The 26,750-nt window shown below is 40.1% G+C and overlaps 1 long non-coding RNA gene across 1 annotated transcript in view; it reads right to left on the reverse strand.

The window, feature by feature from the left end:
* LOC149241438 (uncharacterized) overlaps positions 1–26,750 on the reverse strand; it is a 307,235-nt gene that overhangs the window by 245,339 nt on the left and 35,146 nt on the right. The gene's annotated exons all lie outside the window — the stretch shown is intronic.

Here is a 26,750-nt window from a genome sequence, read left to right on the forward strand (position 1 = left end):
GGGCATAACCTAATTAATTATGCTCGAAGTGGCATTTTGGGGAGATTAATTGATGGAACACCTCAATGTAATAGCTCGTTGGAACCGGAATGAGAAGATCTACAGGATGGGATTGTGAGAAGAGACTTCTAGTGGCCGAAGAGAGTATGGTGAGCGATTTTCCATTTTCCTTATTTAAAAATGACTTTGATTAGTCATTTAATTAAGGAAAAATAATTAATTGGAGAAAAAGGGCCAAAAGTGACTTAAGTGAAATAAAATAAAACTAAAAGTCACTTAAAATAAAGCCAATGGGGGAGCTTCTAAAATAATAATAAAATAAGATGCTTCTAGGGCTTGGAGATCTATCCATCAAATCTATAAAAGGGGAGAAGGAGATCATTTGGAAACAACTTGGAGTTGATATTATTTTTTTGTATGAGAGGTTGAGAAACTGATTCTCCACTCCATTGGTAGCCCCAAGACGAAAACCCTCGAGTGATTTAAAAAGTTTCGGCAAGCACCCATCTCCCCTTGGTGGATTCATTCAGAATCCACAAGTGTAGTGATTGTTTTTCTGTTTCAGTTTGGAGAGTGGAGGGTCATTCCCAGCGATTGTATTGACATATATCTATATATAATAAAGCTGGATTTTGGTTGCTGCATTTCTCATTGTTCCTCATGTTGTGATTTTTAATGATATTTTTATGCAATTTGTGGGTTTATGGCTTCAGTCAAATTTTTGGTGTTTGGGTTTTTCATGGCAATTTCCTGTTAAGTGCTTGATAATTTGATTTGAAGGGTTTGTTCCAAATTTTATCCATTTGGGACATTACAAGCAAAGATAGGGTTGGAGCCCTAGAGGTTGGTGCCTCAAATTGAAAAGGTTGGAGCCTTGGGAAGTCCAAGTCGGTGGTTGGCAAACTACAAGTTGGATCTTGGTGGACTGAAGAATGGTGTCTTCATCTAGGCTTGTAAAGAAGATGATTGAGTCCTCGTTATCTCTGATTAATAAAAGTATTTATTCCTATTGTTCATTTTGTGTTCTAATTATAAGTGATCTAACTGGTAAAAAAAAATAACAATTGAATTATGGATTAAATATAGCATAAGCAATTAATATATATATATATATAGATAGATAGATAGATAGAGAGAGAGAGTGTCCCAAAAAGCGTTGGACCCAAGGAACAGTCCCAAGGAGCAAGAGAAGCAGTACTAAAGAGAAGAGCGAGAAGCAACTCAAAGAGAAGCCATCGGGAGCCAAAGGAAAGCCATCGGAAGCCAAGGCAAGCCGAGGAGGACCAGATCCAAGAGAAGACCGCATATGCCCAAAAGAAAGAGCCAAAAGGAAAAAGCAGTGATATCTGAGGGGCAAAGAGAAACGATATTTCAGAAGAAAGCCAAAGAAGAATCCTATCAAAGAAATATCATATCGCCATTTTTTATTCTGTGTCACCACTCATAACTCCGATCTCCAATCTCTGATAAGACCTAATCTTCGACTCCGATGTCCGATCTTCAACTCCAATCTCCAATGTGCGATATGGACCTCTGGTCTCGAATGAGCGATATGGACCTCTGATCTATGACTTCCGATATGCAGACCCGACTTGATTTAAGCTAAAGATTTAATTATTAAATCGCATCCGCCACTTTATCGGAACTTTTGAATGGCACCTCCGATTGGCGATTGTCAATATTGGTCGCGAGCCTGATTGGTTTTATCACCACGGTTTTAATATAATATCGCGTCTGCCTAGTCGGAACTTTCCTATATTGCAAGTTTTGCAAGTCGTGTCATGTTAAAGCTTCCGATACAAATCCTTGATATCCATGTGGTCCCAATGTACGGGAGTAAAGTGATGATGTGGCATGTGGGACCTCCCAGCATCCATTATAATATGGTTTCGCATTGTTTAAATGTATTCGTTTCATTAAAAGTTATGGCCCCTCCTATCTTGCTATTATAATATGGTTTCCATAACAATGAAACTATGTTATATTTGGTCGATTACTAACAAAGACCCCTTCCGACAACTATTCAATATATTTTCAATGTGCCACCTCATGCACAAGTCGACCTCTCCTCTAATGAACATGTCTTTTCGTTTATTAGCGAAACTCGTATAAACACAAGTCAAATACTTCATTTCAAGTATCGATTCGGTGAAGATCTATCACAGAGAAAATACAAAGTTCACAACTCGTGAACTAGGAACACCGAGAAGGAATTGAAGAATTAAATTGTTTGGGGATATCTGTTCTAGAGCTCGGAAATTGGATCTGTAGAAAACTTGTGGCTCGGATCAGGGAACACTTCAGTTTCAGTCAAGCCCAGATCTGTGGGACATTTCAATTTCGGTGAAGCGCAAATTCATGGGTAGCGCAGTCCTGGTGGAGCCCAGATCTTAATATATAAGTGTGAAGGATTGTGTTCTCTTGAGACTACCAAAGACGGCTTAGTGATAAAAGGGTTAACTAATATTCAGACTATCTATGGAGGGGAAATAGCTTAAAGGCTCGAAGTTGCAGTCACCTGTGGAGCTCGGACTACACACCAGATTCATGATTACTTTAAGGACAATCACTTGTGTTTATTGGGAGCTCGGACATGTGTAGACCCTGGACCAGTAAACAATTTGAGAGACTTGGATTAGCAGTGTCAATTGTGAAGGGCTTGGACAAACATCCTTTGGAGTTAACTCAAGACAGTCGTCTTGAAAGAAGGCTCGAACCTGTTGCTTTGAAGAAACTCATATTACAGTAGTAGCATTTAGAAACATCTTGTTGTTGAAGCATTGTGAAGACTTCCTTGGAGAGTTCTTGAAGAAGCCCTTGAAGAGGCTTAGAGCAGGTGCAGAACTTGGGCTGCCTATTGAAGACATCTTGAAGGTCTTGGAGATATTATTGGAGACTATGATGCGTTGAAGCAATCATGAGGTGACTTTGGAGATAATTGTTTGGGTACCATGAAGAGCAGTGGTGACACCTTCTAAGAAGACAAGGTTGTCATTGATGAAGTGATTTGGAGGAGGCATTGTTGAAGATAGACAGGGCTCGTTGCAGAAGATATTGGGAGCCATAAAGAATCATCAAACTTATCTTGATGAATTGCAGTTGAGGGTTGGAGCCTTAGAGGTAGGAGCCTCATAGAGACAAGGTTGGTGCCTTGGAAGATAGGGTTGGAGCCCTAGAGGATAAGAGTCCTCAAGAGACCAAGTTGGAGCTTGTACTGAAGATAGGGTTGGAGCCCTAGAGGATAGGAGTCCTCAAGAGACCAGGTTGGAGCCTGTACCAGAGATAGGGTTGGAGCCCTAGAGGTTGGTGCCTCAAACTGACAAGGTTGGAGCCTTGGGAAGTCCAAGTCGGTGCTTGGTAAACTACAGGTTGGAGCCTGGTGGATTGAAGATTGGTGTCTTCATCTAGGGTTGGAGCCCTACACATTATTGTATTGGATTTATTGTAAATAGGATTGGAGTCCTCATTATCTCTGATTAATAAAAGTATTTATTCTTATTGTTCATTTTGTGTTCTAATTATAAGTGATCTAATTGGTAAAAATAACAATTGAAAAAGAAATATTGATTCACCCCCTCTCAGTATTTCCAACAATTGGTATCAAAGCCAGTACCTTCACTCACAGCCTAACAGCTTGAAGGTTGATCCTTAGAACACAAATGGCAAAGCCAAGGAAGAAAGTCTCCAATCCTTCCAATGATGTCACTTCCTCATCCATGAAAACTGAAGACAATCAAATTGGGAAAGTTCCATTGTTCAATGGAAACTTTGATATATGGAATATGAGAATGAGAAATTTCTTAATGGCTCAAGGCATTGAAGTCTAGGAATCAATCACTGCAGAAAGCATGATGGAAGGAGAATCCAAGGAATATAATACAAAAGCAATGAAGACAATCTTCAATGGGCTACTAGATCCTATAAAGGCCAAAGTGGAAAAAAGTTCATCAACAAAAGATATGTGGGACAAACTTCATGATCTTCACTCAAAAGGAGCATTGACCATGACTGCTAGACAAGAAGATGATGAAAAGCAAGAAGGAAATCCATAATCCATTAAGGAAGTTGAAAACATGAGTGAAGACATCAAGGCCAAGGAAGACCTAGAAGATGAAGAGAGTAAAGATGACTTCGAAGAAGATCTCATGGTGAAGCTTGTAGCTGCCCTAGAAGAGATAAGCAGTTTGAAAAAGGAGAATGAGGAGCTCAAGAAGCAATCACAAGGTGGTGACCATGACCTTGACAAGACAAGGAAGGAAGTTAACCTATTCAAGCTTCAAGTTCAAGAAAGAGATGAGGAGCTCACCAAGCTTAAGGAGGAATTTCATCAAAACAAGAGAAAGCATCATGAAGAAGTCATATCCATGACAAATCAATTGGATAAGGCAAAGAAAGGGAAGAAACTTTGTCAAGCCACCTTGAACAAAGACACAAGATCTTGAACAAACTTGAAGCAGAAATTGGTCAATACAAGGAAGAGGTCTCCTCCCTTAGATCTCAACTAGAAGAAACAAAGAAACAAGCACAAGGAGCTGAGAAGGTGATGGAAGCTTTGGAACTCATAGAAGGACAAGTTGATGATGCAGAAAAGGAAAGAAATGCCATGACAAGCCAACTAGAAGAAAAGGATGAAGAGATCTTCAAACTGAAATCAGATATCAACTTTCTCAAGGCCAAAACATGTGAAGCAACAAGGATGAAGGAAGAAATGGAGATTAGTCTAGCAAAGGAGAATAAAGAAATCTTCAGGATGAAATCTTAAAGTAACAGCTAATGAAGCAACACGAGTCAAGGAAGAAATTGAGAAACAACTAGCTAGGAAAAATGATGATTGTGGAAAAATGGAAGAAGAGATTGTTTCACTAAGGAAAGAAGTTGAATTGCTGAACAAAAGCTTGAAAAGTTCTCAAGCCTTGGATGACATGCTCAGCCATCAGAGATCTCCATTTGATAAAACAAGTCTCGGTTATGCAGGTGAATCCTCAAACAAAAGTAAAGCAACTCTTATTGTTGCAAACAACAGAAATGTGGAGAAACTTGGAAGAAATATTGATGTCCTCAGTTCCAGCAAAGGCAAAGAGAAGAGTCAAGATGAAAATGGAAGAAATCCTGCTCAAAGAAGATGTGAAGATGGTGTCAAGACTGCAAGAGGCAATAAATCTAATCAAAGGCTTCCAAGACAGAATAATTATAGAAGTACATCGAAGTATCAAGGATGCAAGAGGAAATGGATATCATCAAAGAATTCTGAGGCAGAATGCTTTCAGAAGTGCATCAAGGCAATCATCATTTCCCAGGTACCAAAATTTATTTCATGGTTATTGCTATTCTTGTACAAATTTTGGGCACATGGCAAAGGATTGTAGGGCATACCACAAGGGCAAATATAATCGTTCCCATTAGTTTCCCGGAAGAAATTTTGCAAGAGGAAATTATGCTTCCTCATTTATGTACAAAACTGAATGCTACAAATGTCATAATATTGGTCATATGGCTCATAATTGTAATTTGAATTGGGTCCCTAACCAAGCTAAAAACATGACTACCAAGCAAGAGAAGAAGGTCACACAAGTTTGGAGAAGAAAGCAAATTGGATCCAAAAGTCTCTTGAACACTCAAGACATCCACTCATGTTGTTGATCTAATGAGTACATCCTTGGCAGATGTGATATTCCAAGTGTTCTTGATGATAACACTGCCAAATAAAAAAGGAAATCATGCATATTGTTAGGGAGAACTTGACCATTCTTGCAGAAGTTATCTGTGAAGAGCCCTATGACACACTTGATGAGTCACATATGGACAATTGTGCTATGAGGCATATCTCCCGATAGATCATCTCCCGGAAGTAACTCCATTGAAGAAAATCATCCATTGATTGAAGATACCTTCCACTTGTAGCAATCTTTCTTGTCTGAAGAAAACAAAAGCGCTAGAGGAGTTTATGCAAGCACGGGGAGCTGATTGATCATCTATAATTGAATTGTAGACAATCACCAGCGCTGGAAAATTACGAGCTGCTGAGATCGCACTAATAGCAGACAACAGTTGAATCAAAGAAGAATATACAACCAAATATTCTAATACTTGATGGATGGTGTAAAACAGACCCAGGTTCGTATAGCACCATTGGAGAACTATAGAACAAAATGAAAGAGGTCACTGAGCAGCATGATGATGACAAAAAAGGGAGCACAGGTTCAGGGGGAGTTGTACAAGCAACTATCTAAGCAACAGCAGAAAAAGCAACATGATAAGAAAGAGCAGCAGGTCAACGAAACACAAATATTGTTGATATGTCCTTCAAATAGAAAATAAAATTCATTAAGAAATTGTTGAGCACCCCATTTGCCATTTGTTACATACCTAGGGGGGATAATATGGGGTACCAAGGGAGGTACCCAAGGTAATAATGTAATAATGGGATGGGCCATAGTAATAAATAAGGTGGTTAACCCATATCATGTAAGGGACCACAAGTAGTTAGTAATAATGTAATGGGCCCATGGTATTAGTTTGATGGTCTGAGGGAACCATGGTAATGACCCATGGTATTGTATGTATGAGGCCTATATAGAGGCTAGAGACTCCATTGTCAAGGAATATTGTTTGAACAGGCATATGGCTTGTGGAGTGCTCTCCTTCCTCAAGGAGTGAATGTATGGTGTTGCCCTACCATAAGGGTTTGATCAATAAAGAATCATTTCATATTATTTCTGGGTTTATTTGTATTCTCTTATATTTTCAGATCAGATTTATAACAAGTGGTATCAAAGCTATAACAAGTAGTATCAAAGCACTTTCTTGGGCAAAAAAGTGGAATTTTTTTTTTATTTTTTGCAGGATTTTCGGGGGCGGCGAGTTTGCAGATCAGATCTGTATGTTTTGGTGCAAGATCTACAAAATCTAATTCTAGATCTAGATTCTATGTGAAAAACTACCCGATTTCAAAACAAAAAATCGGTCGAATCGGAGTCCGGATGAAGGAGATATCGCTGACTTAAAAATTAGTGGGGTTGCAGACAAATTTTCAGGGCAGCGAGTTTGCGGCGCAGATCTGGATGTCCTAGTGCAAGATCTGCAAAATCTAATTGCAGATCTGGATTCTTTGTGAAAAAATACCCGGTTTCAAACAAAAAAATCAGTCGAATCGGAGTCCGGATGAGGGAGATATCGCTGATTTAAAATCAGCACTTTTTTGCATAAATTTTGATGACGACAGGAGTGTTGCAGTGCAGATCTGAAATTAGAGTGTCTGGATCAAGATTTCTATCACATGGGCAGATGCAGAATGGTTGTTTCATTTCCAAAAACAGGCCATAATAGGGATTCTGAGCAATATTCATAGAATTGTGGCCATTTCAAATTTTCGCCAATTTTTTTTGTGATGGCGGGCCTAGGTCAGAATTTCAGGGACTTGTCTAAATTTGATGGCTCTCATCCAGCCAAATGGCTAGCACAAATGGAGAAATATTTTAGATTGAATTACATCATGGATTATGACACTCAGTTGAGTGTGGGACAACTATACTTGGACAATCAAAGACAGCAATGGTGGCAATGGCATCAACGTTGCTATCGCAGGCCCTTGACTTGGGACACATTCACAAAAGATCTTATGGACCACTTTGACCGTAAAGTTAATCTTGTGGATAAGCTCACATAGACAGACACACAACCTAGCAAAGATTTTATTTTAAAAAAGGAAACCAATGAACCTAAGGGGTTATTTTCTGCTGGTATCTCCTTATTGCAGGTTCATGGATTGATTCAGAAGGAGAAAGTCATTGTGTCTATAAATCCGAGTTGCAAGCAAAATCTCATAAATGTCAACTTGGCAAAAAAATTGCAAATTCCAGCAAAACACATTGAAAACACACAAGTGGATGATGAGGATGTTCAAGTGTACAAGGATTTGAAGATTTCTATGGATAAATATGTGTTGCATGGTGATTTTTATGCTTCAAATATGGATAACATGGATGTTGTTTTGGGATACCCTTGGATGGAATCAGTGGGTACTATCAATATTAATGTACAGAAGAAATTCCTGAAGCTCTGGTATAAAAAGAAGAAAATTACATTACAGGATATTTCCATTAATAAACAGGTAGAGTCCAAGGAGGCTGAAGCAGAAGATGTTCCAGGGTCTGACATATTAGATGATGAGCTAGTGATGATAGACAATCAAACACAAACAGAGGCTGAAGCAGAAAAGGTTACAGGTGCTGATACATCAGAGGAGGGCTCAGTGGTTGAAGTAATATTGAAAGATAAGACACCACAGAAAGCACCACAACATGCACCAGATAACAGTCAGGCTCCCGTAAGGGGTGAATTAAAGAAAAAGCCATCGTGGGTTAAAACTTCAACATATCATCACCCACATGACCCTGCAAGACAACCATCAAGATGGCAACCAATTAGCCACACAGACAACAACCCCCGCAGGACAGATAGAGAGTAGCGAAGATCCACCTACTACACATCAACTTCCATCTCAAGTGAGCGAAGCACCAGCGAGACCGAGGGTTCACCTCTCTCTTGGATGGCTAGATGCACATGCATGGTACCAGTGGACTACTCTTTTGAGTAGATCTTATTATTTCTGTTTTTCCCATGTTTCGGGGACGAAACATGCTAAGGGGGGTGGAATGTTATATACCTAGGGGGGATAATATGGGGTACCAAGGGAGGTACCCAAGGTAATAATATAATAATGGAATGGGCCATAGTAATAAATAAGGTGGTTAACCCATATCATGTAAGGGACCACAAGTAGTTAGTAATAATGTAATGGGCCCATGGTATTATTTTGATGGTCTGAGGGAACCATGGTAATGACCCATGGTATTGTATGTATGAGGCCTATATAGAGGCTAGAGACTCCATTGTCAAGGAATATTGTATGAACAGGCATATGGCTTGTGGAGTGTTCTCCTTCCTTAAGGAGTGAATGTATGGTGTTGCCCTACCATAAGGGTTTGATCAATAAAGAATCATTTCATATTATTTCTGGGTTTATTTGTATTCTCTTATATTTTCGGATCAGATCTATAACAAGTGGTATCAGAGCTATAACACCATTGATGCCAAAGGGAGTGAGAATACAGAAAGGAGAGGATCCAGAAAAAGGAGTATATTGCCATCAATGAGAAAGGGGGAGATTGTTGAGATGTTAGTGTTGTCATTGATGGCCATATGGATTAAATATAGCATAAGCACTATATATATATATATATATATATATATAGATAGACAGAATCCCAAGAAGCGTTGGACCCAAGGAGCAAGAGGAGCAGTACCAAAGAGAAGAACGAGAAGCAGTACAAAGAGAAGCCATCGGAAGCCAAGACAAGCCAAGGAGGAGCAGATCCAAGAGAAGACTGCATATGCCCAAAAGAAAGAGCCAAAACGAAAAAGCAGTGATATCAAAGGAGCAAAGAGAAATGATATTTCGAAAGAAAGCCAAAGAAGAACCCTATCGGAGAAATATCATATCGGCGTTTTTTGACTGTGTGTCACCACTCATAACTTCAATCTCCGATCTCCGATAAGACCTGATCTCCAATCTCCGACTTCGATCTCCGATGTGCGATATGGATCTCCGATCTCCGATATGCGATATGGACCTCCGATACCCGATATGGACCTGCGATCTCCAATATGCGATATGGACCTCCGACCTCCAACTTTCGATATGCGGACCCAACTTGATTTAAGTTAACGATTTAATTATTAAATCACATGTGCCACTTTATCAAAACTTTCGAATGGCACCTCCGATAAGACCCTCCGATTGACGGTATTGGTGGCAAGTCCGATTGGTTTTATAACAACGATTTAATATAGTATTGCGTCTGCCTAGTCGGAACTTTCCTATATCGCAAGTTCTGCAGGTCGTGTCATGTTAAAGCTTTTGATACAAATCCCTGATATCCATGTGGTCCTAATGTACGGGAGTAAAGTGATGATGTGGCATGTAGGACCTCCCGGCATCCATTATAATATGGTTTCACATTGTTTAAATGTATTCGTTTGATTAAAAGCTATGGGCCCTCCTATCTTGCTATTATAATATGGTTGCATAACAATGAAACTATGTTATATTTGGTCGATTACCAACAAAGACCCCTTCCGACAGTTATTCAATATATTTTCAATGGGCCACCTCATGCACAAGTCGGCCTCTCCTCTAATGAATGTGTCTTTTCGTTTATTGGCGAAACTCGTATAAACACAAGTCAAATACTTCACTTCAAGTATCGATTCAGTGAAGATATATCAGAGAGAAAAATACACAATTCACAACTCGTGAACTAGGAACACCAAGAAGGAATTGAAAAAATAAATTGTTAGGGGATATCTGTTCTAGAGCTGGGAAATTGGATCTGTTTTAATATAGTATTGCGTCTGCCTAGTCGTAACTTTCCTATATCGCAAGTTTTGCAGGTCATGTCATGTTAAAGCTTCTGATACAAATCCCCGATATCCATGTGGTCCCAATGTACGGGAGTAAAGTGATGATGTGGCATGTGGGACCTCCCGGCATCCATTATAATATGGTTTCACATTGTTTAAATGTATTCATTTGATTAAAATCTATGGGCCCTCCTATCTTGCTATTATAATATGGTTTCGTAACAATGAAACTATGTTATATTTGGTCGATTACTAATAAAGACCCCTTCCGGCAATTATTCAGTATATTTTCAATGGGCCACCTCATGCACAAGTCGGCTTCTCCTCTAATGAACGTGTCTTTTCGTTTATTGGCGAAACTCGTATAAACACAAGTCAAATACTTCATTTCAAGTATTGATTCAGTGAAGATACATCACCGAGAAAGAATTGAAAAATTAAATTGTTAGGAGATATCTATTCTAGAGCTGGGAAATTGGATCTGTAGAAAACCTATGGCTTAGATCGAGAACATCTCAATTTCAGTAAAGCCCATATCTGTGGGACATTTCTGTTTCGGTGGAGCACGGATTCGTGGGTAGTGTTGTCCTGGTGGAGCCCAGATCTTAATATAAAAGTGTGAAGGATTGTGATCTTTTAAGACTACCAAAGTAGGCTTAGTGATAAAAAGGGTGAAGTAATATTCGGACTATCTGTGGAGGGGAAATAGCCTAAAGGCTCGGAGTTACAATCACCTGTGTTTATTGGGAGCTAGGACTATACTACGGCGAATAGAGAGCTCAAACTTGTGCAGACCCCGGACCAGTGAATAGTTTGAGAGACTCGGATTAACAGTGTCAATTGTGGAGGGCTCCGACAGACATCCGAAAGAAGGCTCGGACCTGTTGCTTTGAAGAAACTCAGATTACAGTAGTAGCATTTAGAAACATCTTGTTGTTGAAGCATTGTGAAGACTTCCTTGGAGCGTTCTTGAAGAAGCCCTTAAAGAGGCTTAGAGGAGGTGCAAGACTTGGGCTTCCTATCGAGGACATCTTGAAGGTCTTGGAGATATTATTGGAGACTATGATGCGTTGAAGCAATCATGAGGTGACTTTGGAGAATATTGTTTGGGTACCATGAAGAGTAGTGGTGACACATTCTAAGAAGACAAGGTTGTCATTAATGAAGTGATTTAGAGGAGGCACTATTGAAGATAGATAGGGCTTGTTGCAGAAGATATTGGAAGCCATAAAGAATAATCAAACTTATCATCACGAATTGCAGCTGAGCATTGAAGCCCTAGAGGTTGGTTCCTCAAACTGACAAGGTTGAAGCCTTGGGAAGTCCAAGTCAATGCTTGGTAAACTACATGTTGGAACCTGTTGGATTGAAGATTGGTGTCTTCATCTAGGGTTGGAGCCCTACACATTATTGTATTGGATTTATTGTAAAGAGGATTGGAGTCTTTGTTATCTCTGATTAATAAAAGTATTTATTCTTATCATTTTGTGTTCTAATTATAAGTGATCTAACTAGTAAAAATAACAATTGAAAAAGAAATATTAATTCTTCCCCCTCTCAGTATTTCCAACAAAATGTAGTTGTTGCGCTTTTCCAAAATCCTTCCGAGAACCAGAATATGTACTTGAAAGAGTAGTTGAGGACCACTAGGATGCATAACAGTGAAGGGGTTACTCCTTATCTCACTCGAATTCAGAATGTCTGAGATGAGATTGCACCAATTGGAGAGACACCTCCCAAGAGTGAGCTAGTGCGTACAGCTCTCAACGGTTTCACCAAGGAGTGGGCAACTTACATCCAAGGTATTACTGAACGAGATAACCTACCTGGATGGGATCAATTGTGGGTCGATTTCACACGGGAAGAGATGAGGCTTGCTCTGGTCGAGAGTAATAATAGCGGCAGCAGTAGCAAAGGACCGAAGAGTGTGAAGTACGAGGCGATTGTAGCCCTTGCATCAAAGGGGGAGGCAAAGAAAGGTCCCAATTAGGGACAAGGCTCAAAGGGTGAAGAGAAAAAGAAGAAATAATTGTTGAAGATCAAGTGCTTCAGATGTGGTGAATTTGGTCACTAAAGTACCTAATGTCCCAAGAAGAAGAAGGACAAGAAGGAGAAGTAGGACCAGGCAACAGCTTCAGCAAAGATCAATAATTTGTCTTCCACGTTGGAGGACAAATTCGCTTTGTATGCAACTATACCTCCAAGAGAGAGATGGGGAGATCTTGAGCTCTAGTTCCCAGACTTGCAGAGACTTGGGCAGGGTCCATAGAGGAGCAGCAACAGTTGCAGTTAACTCCTCATATAGATCATTATCCTTGCTACGGGAGCACACAACATTTCAGTAGTAGATGGATCAGTGTTCAGCATGGCGCAGTCAGATCTTGAGGGACAGTTGTAGTCAGATGCTGAGGGGTGCAGCGCAGTTGCAACCATAATTTTAAAAACCCAAACTGGTGACCGGACCGGTCCACCTAATAAACCGGGTTTCAAACCGGGACTGGTTAGATCTCAATGAACCGGTTTTTAAAAAACACATGAAATAATTATTTTTTAATGAAAAAAACTATTTTTAAGATTTAAAACCATGATTCCAAACCAATAGACACAAAATATGCAAAGTTTGCTCATATATATACAATGTAAAGGTGAATATATCAAAATGGCACCAAGTGCAATATATATCAGCAACAAAATATATAATCAATGAGGATCTAAACGGCCTCTAGAGTTCAAAAATAAAGCCTACAAACTATGGGGTCGCTGGCCTACTACAAGTCTACATATGATATTAGTGATCAACATTATCACTTGAAACTTCTTGTCCTGATCAAACTCAATTGGTTGAGTCTTAACTCCCAAACTTTGCAACTGCTTGAGTCACAAACTTCTTTATTGGTTCAGTGACTTGAGTCTCAAACTTCTAAAGGTATTCTGCCCTAATATGCCCTATTACTCCATTTGGTGCTCCACATGGCTTTACATGGCCTCCTATCCCAACCAAGTGTTGCTTGAACCTGTTAATACCCCTTCCTTCAATAGATTTTTAGCAATATTTGCAGATCATTTTGCCATCAATCATATCAAAATGAACCCATGCAGTATTCTGAAACATAGAAACTGAGCAAGGAAATATAAACACATAGGACATTGTTATTTTTGGACAAATGTCCCCGGAAAAGCCTAACTTGGGAAAACCGGTGTAGCAGTGACGGTTTTATTTTATTATGAAACAGTGAAATCTAAGTATATCTATGGATGCCCAACTAGCAATCCAAATAGCAAAAAAATCTGGCAGAGATATTCCCTAAGAAACCCCAGCGCTCGTGTTGCCTCCACTTGTGTTCCTGCACTTGCGCGTTCCTCACTCGCGTTCCTGCACTAGCACGTTCTTGCACTCGTGCGTTCCTGCACTCGCGAGTTCCTGCACTCGCGAGTTCCTGCACTCGTGAGTTCCTGCACTCGTGAGTTCCTGCACTCGCGCGTTCCTGCACTGGGAATAACTCAGCCTCTTGCTACTGCCTCTCCGGACCTGGAAATCTTCCTGTAGATCATTGTCCCTGCCCCTCTACTACAAAACAATTAGAATTTCCTCATGAGAACTTCTCACTTCAAAAATTCGATCTCTTGATCTCTCGATGTATCTTCCAAATGACCCTCAAGCCCCTTCTTATATCTTCCTATTAGACAACCAAAAGCCTAGATTAACTTTTAATCAAGAATCATTTTGACTTGATCTTCATCTTTATCTAGAAGATTCACTCACAATTAGATTAATACCGATTAATATTTTAATTTTCCTAAGTTTAGACTTGGGAACTCCATTAAAAATATTAATTATTTTTATATAATCTTCTCTGGGTGGAATTTCCCAAAACGGTTTCTAGGTTCTTTCGAATGCATGTGCCCAAGCCTCCCTGTAAAATTTGAGGCTTAGAGCACATCCGATGCTACCCCAAATCAACACTCCCTCTTAGTGAGGAATGTGCTCTAGCAATATACTGCTACTGCACACTGCTCTGACTCTGAAGCATCGTCCTCTGTGATGTTGATGTCTGACATGTTGTCCACCAACTATTGCGTTGTTGTTGCTATTTTATTGTTGCCTTTGACTCTGCCACTGCCAATGCTACATCTGTACTACAGCTCTCTCTCAAATGTTGCATCTGCTATGCTGCTAGCACTACCAATGCTACATATGTACTACATCTCCCTCTCAAATGTTGCATCTGCTATGCTGCTAGCTCTACCACTGCTAACACTGCATCCATACTGTAACTCAGTTGCTAAGAGAAGCAACTGAAAACACCCAAAACTGGATAAGTATCATGTGGATACACCTCGATGCTGAAAGCTTGACTACTGCTAGTCCCACGCTATCTTCTAAAGCCACTGCGCTGCTGAAGCTCTGCACTGTGCCTCCATGCATTGTTGTCTCTCTACTTTGTGCTGCCCAAGTTCTGGCGCTGCTAACTACTGCATCTGTCACTCCAACACTCCATGGCACCAACTGAAAACTCCTCCATCCCGCCACTACTAATCATGGGCTCCTGTAGCAAGGTAATGATCCAAGAGGTGGGCTCCTCAAGGATCCTACCCATCTGTAGCTCTATCTAACTACAGTTTTATATCAACCCACCTCCCTCCTGGAGGTATCTTGGTTGTCATGGCGAACTCCTCCTCTTGTTCAATCTTTGTGACTGCAACCTTAGGATCATGCTTCTCATCCTTGTCCTTTTTCTTCAAGGGACATTGGGATGCATAGTGGTCCATCTCGCCACATCTGAAACACTTCACCTTGGAGACGTCCTTTCGTCTATGTTGCCCCTATTGCCCCTTCGATGCAAGGGCTGCATTATCCTCCTCCTCCTCTACTTTGGGCTTCAACCCACTGTTGCTACTGCTTCCATCAAGTTTGACCTTGACCAGGTCTCTCCTCAGCTCTTCTTGTTTTAGAGTTGCCCACATCTCATCCCAATTAGGCAATGCTACTCTGCCCAGGATACTCTGGACAAAGACTTGCCACTCATCCAAGACAAAATTTAGGGCCAGTCTCACTAACTCCGAATCCTGAGGTGTATGCCCCGCAGTCAACAACTCATCACGGGTCTCCTTCAGCTTTGTGAGGAATGGATCCACACGTTCTCCCTTTTGCATCTGCGCAGATCTCAACTTTTGTTCCAAGTACATCTTTCGTTGCTCAGAAGATCCCTGATACAATGTGGCCAAAGCATCCCACATCTCCTTAGCAGTTGCTCTGCTAGCAATGTGGCACACCACGTGATCCTTGACTCCATCCAGGATCATCCTCTTGGCCTTTGCCATTTCAACTCTGTACTTCTTCAACAGATCTGCATCCGCAAGGACAACTACCACACTATCAACATATGTCTTGAGGGCATGCTCATCTAGAAGGAAGGACATTCTAGCCTTCCAGATGACGTAGTTGGAAGCTCCGTCCAACCTATCCTGATCCCTCAAGCCACTGGTTTCCATATCCTCCAAAAAATGTCAAACAACTCCCTCTTTCTCCTTACTGCATAGCTTCTAGGTTGGCTTACGTACTCCCTGATCGAGCTGGTAAGCCTGTTGTTCCTCTGTTGTTGCCCAGCAAATGAGAAATATTGATTTCCTCAGCAAGAAACCACTGAGTAAGTATTCCCTCACTATGCAATATGCTTCCTTCTTTCGACAGCTTTTCTGCATTGCACTTAACTTGCAAAAAATTGCGTCTCTCAAGCTCTATGCTAAGGCTCTGCCTCTACCTTGGCAAATTCTCGATCTAACAGTCTTACCTCTCTTTCGACTCACTCAGAGAGAGACAACCCTGAAAATTTCACCCTCTTGGCTAGAATTGCGCAATCCCTCAAGGGATTCAAATTGTTGCTTGCTGCAGCAAATTGGCTCTTGCTTCAATGCTAGATCTTCTATTTAAGTTTCACATCAAAAGCTTTGATACCATGTGAAAATTCCTAGATCTAACAATCTCAGGAATCCTACTGCAACCAACTAAATCTACTTCACCTAGATCGTAAATTACATTACAAACTTATTTCAGATTTCTTCTTGAAACATTGAAGTAAATTACTAAAGCAGCCTACACCAAATTAAATATGATTCTGAAACATAGAAACTGAGCAAGGAAATACAAACACATAGGACACCGTTATTTTTGGACAAATGTCCCTGGAAAAACCCAACTTGGGAAAACCGGTGCAGCAGTGAGGGTTTTATTTTATTATGCAGCAATGAAATCTGAGTACATCTATGGATGCCCAACTGGCAATCCAAACAGCAAGAAAATCTGGCAGAGATATTCCCTAAGCAACCCTGACACTCGTGTTGCCTTCACTCGCATTCCTACACTTGCGCGTTCCTGCACTCGTGTTCCTGCACTCACGATTTCCTGCACTCGTGTGTTACTGCACTTGTGAGTTCCTGCACTCACGCATTCCTATACTCACATGTTCCAGCATTGGGAATAAATCAGCCTCTTGCCACTGCCTCTCCGGATCTAGAAATATTCCTCTAGATCACTATCCCTGCCCCTCTACTGCAAAAGATCTCTTCGATCAGAATTTCCTCCCGAGAACTTTTCACTTCAGAAATTCAATCTCTTGATCTCTCGGTGTATCTTCCAAATGACCCTCAAGCCCCTTCTTATATCTTCCAGTTGGACAACCACAACGACATAGATTAACTCCTCATCAAAGGCTCAGATCATTTGGACTTGATCTCTGCCTTTATCTAGAAGATTCACCCACAATTAGATTAATACCCATTAATATTTTAATTTTCCTAAGTTTAGACTTAAGAACTCCATTAAAATATTAATTATTTTAATATAATCGTCTCTTGGTGGAATTTCCCAAAACGGTTTCTGGGTTCTTTGGAATGCATGTGCCCAAGCCTCCCCGCAAAATTTGAGGCCTGTAGCACATCCGATGCTACCCCAAATCAACAGTTAGCAGATGAATTAGAGTATGCGCAGTGGCTTGATGAACAGGGTCAGAAATCAACAGCATGCGTGGAGATGTTATGGGAGAGAACACCTTCCTCGCTAAGAGGAAGTGTTAGTTTTTGTAGCGTCGAACAGGTGTTCTGGTCTCGACTTTGGTCAAAGAGGCTAAGAAACACGATCTCCAAAACCCAAAAAAGGTTTCGAGAAAAAATACCTAGAAACAGCGCAATTAAATTAATTGATCGATAATTAAAAAATGCCTAAGTCTAACTTAGGGAAATTGATTAATTAAACAAAACTAATTGAGGAAGGTGAGAATGGTCTAGAAACTCAAACGGATTGAGTTTGAGATGATATTACCCATTGATGGAGATCTAATCATGGTCGTTGGTTCACAAACAAGAGATTATAAGAGCAAGACAATGGGGATGGAGAAGACACATGGAGCTAGTGGGTGATCTAGGCAGATCGAATTTCCCAAAGAGCAGAGATTCAGCCAAGAAGAGAATTCAAGCCAGAGATCAATAGCAGAGACAGAGCAGCAGCAACAGAGATTCTGGTGTAGGTTTCGAGTGTCGAAAGACTCTGCTAGAGTAGGTTGAGTTATTCCACAAGAGGTTGTTCAGATCCTCAAACAGGTAGTTCGATTCAACCAGAGGAGAGATCGATTCAATTGTTAGAGACCAGGATAATTTTCCAGAGGGCTGGAGAATCACTTCCAGAGGCAGCAGTAGGCAGGATGTCTTGATCAGAGGCAGATTCAGGGAGTGTGTGTGAGGGACTATGCAACAGCAACAAAGATTCTGGTGTAGGTTTCGAGTGCCGAAAGAGTCAGCTAGAGGAGGTTGAGTTATTCCACAAGAGGTTGCGCAAATCCTCAAACAGGTAGTTTGATTCAGCTAGAGGAGAGATCAATTCAGTTGCTAGAGACCAGGATAATTTTCCAAAGGGCTGGAGAATCACTTCCAAAGGCAACAGTAGGCAAGATGTCTTGATCAAAGACAGATTCAGGGAATGTGTGTGAGGGACTGTGCAACATCGGCGCAGAGGCCTGCGCAGGGGTCTTGGATAGCCAATTTGAGTGGCCAGATTGTTGCCAAATTGCTTGTGGAGAAGGGAAGAATTCCCTTCATAATTTTTCCAATGATTTTTCTGGAGAGGATTGCCAGTTTGGCATCCAGATTTGCACTCAAAAATTTTGCTGCTGAAGAATAATAATAAAACCCTCATTTGCTGCACCAGTTTTTCCACATTGGGTTTTTGTGGGGATATTTGTCCAAAAATAATGGTGTCAAATTTTATTGTGTGTGCTCTATTTTCACAGTTCTAGTTTTTATTTTCTGCAACATTTTTATTGTGAAGAAATTGTAGTGTGACTTATTCGTTATTTTGTCGTAACAAAATAAACTGCATAATTAATCAACTAGAAAAAGAAATTTCAGTCGCTGCATTTCAAGGAATTTTCGCAAGTACAAATGTCCAAGGTAAAATGGTATTTACATTTATAAATTGCTTGAATGTTTACCTTAGAACTATTAGTACATAACACTTATTGACTTCATCACTGTGTCTTGAAGCTGCAAAATGGACAGGGCTATCAATGAGTTGTCTGAGATAAGGATCAAACAATTTGTTTTAACATCAGATGATTGAGGTTTGAGTTGAAGCTCTTGCATTTGTGATGTTTAGCGTGACCTTTTTGGAGTAGCTTTGAGATATTCTAGTCATTATATAGTAGATCTGAAAACTATACTACAAGTAATTGTGAGCGGATTATAGAAGAAGGGCACATATGGCAGTTCGTCCTGTTGAAACAACAGACTCCTGTATTCAAGTTCAACGGTGTAAATAAGGCCAGCAAAATACACCAAACTGTATGACATCACTTGTGAGTTGTTCCAAAATCTGGAATGATAAAACATATTGCAGTGGCATATGAAGCTTTACAGAATTGGGTATGGTGAGCCATGACAAGGGTTGTAGGTAAAGAAGACGAATTTATATGTTGAAGGAGTAAAGTTATCATGTGACCTGGTGCTGAGGAAAGTACAAAGTGCCCAGGCCACTAGTCCTTTGAGGAGAACATAAAAGGATATAACAATGTATATTTATTATTTATATATGTTGAAGCGGTGGAAAGAATTCTGAGGGAAGACTTTAAATGTCTTGATTGTTGAGCCCTGGACTGACCTATTGATGAAGCCTTGAATTCTGAGGTTGGCCGATTTAAGGAAAATACACACACAAAATTTTCATAGAGCCAACCTATTGCAATGTCTTGGAGTTTATTTGTTTAATGGTTTGTCCACCCTCTTTAAAGAGCTATTGATATGATGGATTTGCTACTGAAGGGTTATTGAACATTGGAACCCACATACACAACCATATGTTGGAGGTAAATTTAGAGAGGAACCCTTTCCTTGTACTTGTTTGATGACTTAGAGCTGGAGCATGCACTTTGGAGACCACTTGTCCACATTTGAGGGGAATTAGGAGCTGGTGAATGACAACTTTAAAAATCGTACATGGTTGAGAGGGCCTTTGCAGGTAGGATGTTGCACCAAGAGCCACTTGTCCCCATTCATTTTGGAGAAAGCTTACCATTTTAGGGCTTTGTGCCCCTGATATTCTGTACATGTAGCATTAAAAGCCCATTTTGAATTATTAATGGTTGAAGATGATATTTTGCCCCCTCCCCCCCCCTCATAGGCTAATTTACGGAATATTTAGCTTAGAAAATGTTATTTCATTGTAATAATGAGTTGAGGTTCTCTCCTATAAATAGAGAGAGATATCACCTCATTTTCTTATGGAGTTTTGCAGGAGAAATCACATAGGCCGCCTAAAATTTTATGTGATTTCTCTCTTGTAAATTGGCTAAGGATATTTCAAGTTGAGCGAAATTTGTTGGGGAGGATATGTTAATTGGATGGTTCTCTCTTTTGGATGATTATTGGTGATTCTTTGGTGATACATGCCAATGTATTATAAGTATCTTCTTTCATCTTGTGCTTGTTGAATAATTAGGTTTTTATGAAATCCTCACCAAACTTTTGCTAATGTTTTATTATGGCTCTAACATCTCCAACCTATTGCAATGTCTTGGAGTTAATTTGTTTAATGATTTGTCCACCTTCTTTAAAGAGCTATTGACATGAGGGATTTGCTACTAAAGGGTTTTATTACACATTGGAACCCACATACATACGCATATGTTGGAGGTAAATTTAGAAAGGAACCCTTCCTTTGTACTTGTATGATGACTTAGAGCTGGAGCATGCACTCTGGAGCCCACTTCTCCACATTTGAGGGGGATTAGGGGCTGGTGAATGACAACTTTAAAAATCATACATGGTTCAGAGGGCCTTTGCAGGTAGGATGTTGCACCAAGAGCCACTTGTCCCCATTCATTTTGGAGAAGGCTCACCTTTTTAGAGCTTTGAGCCCCAAGATTTTGTACATGTGGCATTAAAAGCCCATTTTGAATTATTTTAGAATAATTAATTGTTGAAGATGGCATTTTGCCCCCCATAGGCTAATTTAGAGAATTTTTAGCTAAGAAAATGTTATTTCATTGTAATAATGAGTTGAGGTTCTCTCCTATAAATAGAGAGAGATATCACCTCATTTTCTTATGGAGTTTTGCAGGAAAAATCCCATAGGTTAGCTAAAAATTTATGTGATTTCTCTCTTGTAAATTGGCTAAGGATATTTCAAGTTGAGCGAAATTTGTCGGGGAGGATATGTTAATTGGATGGTTCTCTCTCTTGGATGATTATTGGTGATCCTTTGATGGCACATGCCAATGTATTGTATCCTCTTCGATCTTGTGCTTGTTGAATAACTAGTGTTTAATGAAATCCTCACCAAAATTTTGCTAATGTTTTATGGCTCTAACATCTCCTTGAACAAGATTCTCATCAAGTTTCTCTTGAGGAACCTAAGTGTATCTTCCTCCCTTTTAATCTCCAAAGAAGATAGAAGGACACTATGTTTTCAGGAATTGAGGAACCTCAGTATAGCCTCTCTTTCCTTGAAATCGCTTCCATCGGTCATCTTCCATAGATTTACTCCTTGACTAACTCCATATGCCCAAGAATTCATTGATACGCTAAAGCATTGATCCTTAATTCTCCATTACTTTATGCCTTTTGTAAATCATTCAAACAATTTTTCAAGGGTTCCACTCCACCAGGAATCTCATGGTTGTGAATGTTTGGGGATATTCTCTTTGAACTATAACCTTGATCACCCTAAAGAAAACTCGAAATCCTATCTTCTACCTAACCCTTATTAGTCAAATAATTTGATTGGTGGTGTGTGAAGTAGAAGATTTGGAGAGCTCTTGACTTTGGATCAGGCTATTTGATCTCTAAGATCTGCGGGGAAAATCCCCTGTGAGCCAAAGGAGAGCTAGCCAAAAGTGAGAAGAGGGTTGGTGAGGTTATAGTGACCCCCTTTGAGGTGCAATGGATCCTGAACTTCAACTTTTGGACTTTATCTAAAGAATTGTAAGATTTTTCTTTAGTAATGGAACCTCAATAACTCACTCACTGTCACCTCAACAACCTACCTTTGCCTCTTTAGGCTGGATCTCCTCTAGCTTTGGGGGGGATCCCTCCAAAATCATAATGACATAAACAATAAGGATCAAGGTGATATCACAAGTATCCCTAGTGATAAAGTTGTGTCTAAGAGAAAAAAGGAAATATTAGAGATGGAGGGATGAAAACTGCCAACATTCAAGGGTGATGGATTCAAGGAAATATTAATTTTGAGAGGATATCAAGAAGAAAGACCTTCCTTAGGTCGATTACTCAAAATAATGACTTAGGGGAGGAGGACTAATATTTAAGCATGGGTAGTATTCGACTAATCAAGGTAAACTGCAAAGTCAAAAGCCCACTAGATAGGATTCCTCAATAGGATTTCCCTTGGCCCAAGGATCGACTATGGCATAAAACAAACCAAGCATTTACTAAGGGAACCCCCTTAAGGCTCTGCCTAGCAAAGAGGCTCAATGATTACTTCACACCAACAAAGCATGAGATGAGGTTTACTGCCCTGATCTCTCCTTCCACGTGATTCCTTGCCCATCAGTGGATTGATCAAACTAAGCCTTGTGGTGATCTTGAATCACTTACAATTTTAAACCCTTTAAAATACTACATACATAACCAAGAAATGAAAACCTTCTAAGTTGAAACATACATCACATAATAAACCCAAAACCCTAATAAACACCAAGAAATATTTTCATTAAGCCCCAGGGAGAGGAATACTCCCACTATCCAACCATGAATTAGAAATTAGGAAGTCCTTCCTTTGTATGCAAGAGGAGAGAAACTTCCTTTACATTAAAATAACATTATTTGGGAAATTTCCTTAGATTTAGTAAGGAAATTCTAGATCTAGTCTACTTATAGAAACTAAAAATTAATAAAATAAGGTGGTTAAAGCCACATGTACTCTGCCAAATCATCTTTTTAAAAGTGGCATGCTAGTAGCTAACAACAACCCTGGCGGCACATTTTGTCATTCAATGCATGCATGGTCTCAAAAAGGCTCAAAAGACTTCCAAGATTGTCACTATTATCCAAGGTAGAGAAGTTTAAATGTGAGATCAATGTTTTTTAAGCAAAGGCCATGTTACACCTCATATAGCATGAGGTTTTCCCCAATTTGAAGACCCCACCCAATCAATTCTTTTAGGATGTCGTGGGATTTGGAGCCAAGGTGTTGGTGTGTTGATGCATGTTTGTTGGTGGATTATCACTTTTGTTTCCCTCATCATTCCATATTTTGGATGCTTGCATGTTGATCTTGATTAAGCATTATCCTTGGTTAGGGAATTGCATTCATATTCACTCAATTGACCCCTAGCACATACATGGACAAGGAAACATATCAACTAAGGGTTTTCCCTAAGTATTATGGATTATTATGTGATTGGATGCTCCTTGATGAAGTGAATTGGTTACCTTAAAATATTATGTATTCACATGGGTTCTTACACATGTTGGGGAGGAACACCCATCAACATAGGATCTTACACCTGTTGGGGTTCTTACACCTGTTGATCTTCTACAACATTTGGCACTCTTTTCTATGGATTACTTTGACATTATTACCCACCAAAAGGTGGGTAGCCCATAGGAGAATTTTTCTCCTCCTTGGATAGCTAGACAGCCAACAACATTAGTTGATCAACACATAACATGATGCTTTGATCCTCCACTTCTTTCTCTAGTCATATTTCTCTCTCCCATTTGACATTCCTTCTTGAAGGAGGGTGATTCATCCATCAACAAGTAGTTTAACCATTTTGAAATCATGTTCTTTCACTTAATGTTATGGTAATACTAATATGAATCAAGAGGAAAACTAGTTAATTGACCAATCTTGATTGTCTTCTTGTTCTCTCACTTCACCAAGGAGGTTAGTCTTTGAATCTAGTCCAATGGGAGCTCCTTTGAAGCCTTCGTGATTTTAGCAAGGGCACTATTAGGGAGGCATTGATTGAAGTAGTGTGTCCAAGGTAGTCTATACTTATCACTTTCCATCTTTCCACTTTTCATCTCCATTCTTCAAGTTGGTTGTGATTAGTCATTGAGATCGGCACCCTTCATCCTCATCCTTGAGTTTTAACCTAGAAAACTTAGCCTTGGAGGTTTGTTCGCCATGTGTTATATTCTTTCCATGACTAGCCCCATGCAAGAAGCCGTGGGGTTAGAGGGGGCGCGACCAGCCCCCCCTTCTTTGAGCTGGGCGCAGTGGGGGGCGATAGCCCCCCTGGATGGGGTCCGGGGCATCGCCCCGGGAAAAAAACAATTTGGACCCTATATTAAGTGGACAGACCTACCTATGGTTTTTTGCATGTGTTTTGCACATGGTTTTGGGCATGATGGTTTTCTACCCATGGTATTTTGTAGATCTGGTGAAGGGAACTACGGTTATGTTCTAATCCACGGTTAATGGATTGGGGTTTATGAATGCTTCGGCATGTATATTTATGTATTGTAACATTGAAAGGAATATAATGAAAAAACAATCTAGTAGTCCCAGTTTTGGGATCCAAGGGAAAATCTCTTTGTATTTGTTTTGTGTTTCTCGCCATTGTATATTTTTTGTTTTTAAGAATTTGTTTGCAGGTAATTTATGTACAGGGTTAAAACCTACAAGGTCGAAGCAACTAAAAGAAAGGTAAAAGCATAAGAAAGCCACAATTAAAAAAGAGGATAAAATGCAAAATATGGTTGGGACATTTGTTTAGCGCATTTCTACCCCCCTTATTAGCCATCACCCAGTTCCTCAAGCAAATGATACTTCATCCACAAAATGGAACTCTTGTGTTGGCCCAACCCTAATTAGCGATAAATTGACTCATCTTAAATGGGTAATGGAAAATTTTGAAACCAATCTTGGTCTCCTCGGATATGCACCCAAATAGAGATAAATCATAAAACGTAAAAGGTGCACTAGAGGGGTGGAAAAGCAAGCCAAAGAAAGATGTAACTCATTCCTCCATCATTGCTCTGTCCTTACTGTTATAAACATTTTTGGGCACTGCAACCCCAAGCATAAATGTCCATAAACCAAAGGCTCCTAAATCCCTAAAGGTGTTGTTCCAACCCCTAAAAGAACAAGGTCAACTGATTACATCATCTCCCAGAAGTTCTCCATGAAAAACCACTCAGAACTGGTCAAAACTGGACCATTTCACCTGCTCCATAGGCAAAGTGCGTTGCATCCCACCTAAATACACACAGTAGATGCATTGCATGTCAAAAAGCCCTTCTATCGGGTGCGATGGGCGAGAAGGGACAAATGGCAGGGTCAATCCGCGAGGTGGAGAAGCATGGAATCTTCCAGAAACTTCTCCTGTGACACTTGCCTCTCTGAATTCGACCAGGGATGAGTAAGAGATCATCAATCTCCAAGTGGAATCAAGAAATATCAGAGGGGAGACACTAATCAAATCTCAAAAGCTGACTCACCTCCCTTGCAGACATCTATATATGTATCCCTCATCCCAGAGATCCAAGAGGCTGGAATTTTGTATCTTGTAAGGAAGTGCTGCTGGTTTATTGGTGCAACATCATAGTGTTGGGTGATCTAAGCTTTTCATGAGGTGAAGAAGGGCTTACTTGCTGAGAGGATGATGCTGGGTCAGAACAATTGGTTGTAATTCTCTTGGCTCTTTCTTGATTATCAATAAAGCTATTCAAGTTTTCCTCCATATACTTGTGTGATTGATGTTTTATGCATTTGTATGGTTAATATACATCTGATCCTATATTGGTTATGATAATAGATCTATGTTCTCGTATAGTGTTATGTTGCTTTGATTCTACAGGTACTCTGTGAAGCTGGGTACACAAGTAAGCAAGTAGCAAAGGACTATCATAAGAGAGAGGAATCGAGCAAGGAACCAAGCGCAAGACAGAGGTTGGTCTCTTTTATTCTTCTCTCATCTATCTCTCATAAAGGAAAAACGAAAGTAGTTTTAAGTTTGTTTGTTTCTAAGGTAGCTACCAGCCTTAGTGGGATTAGCAGCTCTGTGTAGACACTATTCCCGGTAACAAAATGGCGACTCCGCTGGGGAGCGAGTAGATTGTTTGTTCATCTACATTTGTTTACTTTATAAACTTACAGACGGAGCCTGAAGTCAAGCCAGCTAGCCTTCGAACTGCATTTGCTATGCAAGTGCAAAGTAGATCAATGCTGCTTCAGTCAATCTCCGGGTTTTGTTTATGAATTAAACAATTGATTTACAAGCTCTCTAATTGCCCTTGTGGTGGCTCTAGTAACCTCCTTAGATCTACCCCTGTGATTGATTTACTGATTACCACTTGCTCGGCCAAAATCCCTGAACTGAACTGCAAACTGTGACCCGGAACCCAATCAAAGTCTCGTCCCTGGTCCAGCGCACTGTCTGTTATGTGAACTTCAAATTTAGTGCACTTCCCGAGTGTAGTAGGTGCGTTGCATTTCAATTTCACTGTGTTACAGGTGCGCTGATCAGACAAGGCTTTGTTCCCAAATTTTGGTTTCTGTGTTCACTCTTTTCAGATCTATTCAGGAGTTTTGCTGCCTGTAGTCAGTACACCTCTGTTTGAAACCCCTTTCCTTGCTGATATTCCACCTCCATTGTGCAAAGAACTGTAAATGTTTTTATGTATTTTTTGAGTCATTTTCAGTGCTCCTTAACAAAGAAGTAACGTAGTTGTACTGTCGTTTCTTGATTTGCAAGTGTCTCAAGTGTCGTTTTTAGTCATAGAAGAGAATCTGATTGTTCTTGATAGTCGATTACCCTGTTACTCTTGTATTTGATCTAAATTAGTAGTTTTTCTAGTGTCGAAAGCAAGTT

This window comes from Pinus tabuliformis, chromosome 8, assembly GCF_031772625.1.
Source record: "Pinus tabuliformis cultivar Carrire ecotype Pingquan chromosome 8, CPIR1, whole genome shotgun sequence".
Lineage (NCBI taxonomy): Eukaryota > Viridiplantae > Streptophyta > Pinopsida > Pinales > Pinaceae > Pinus > Pinus tabuliformis.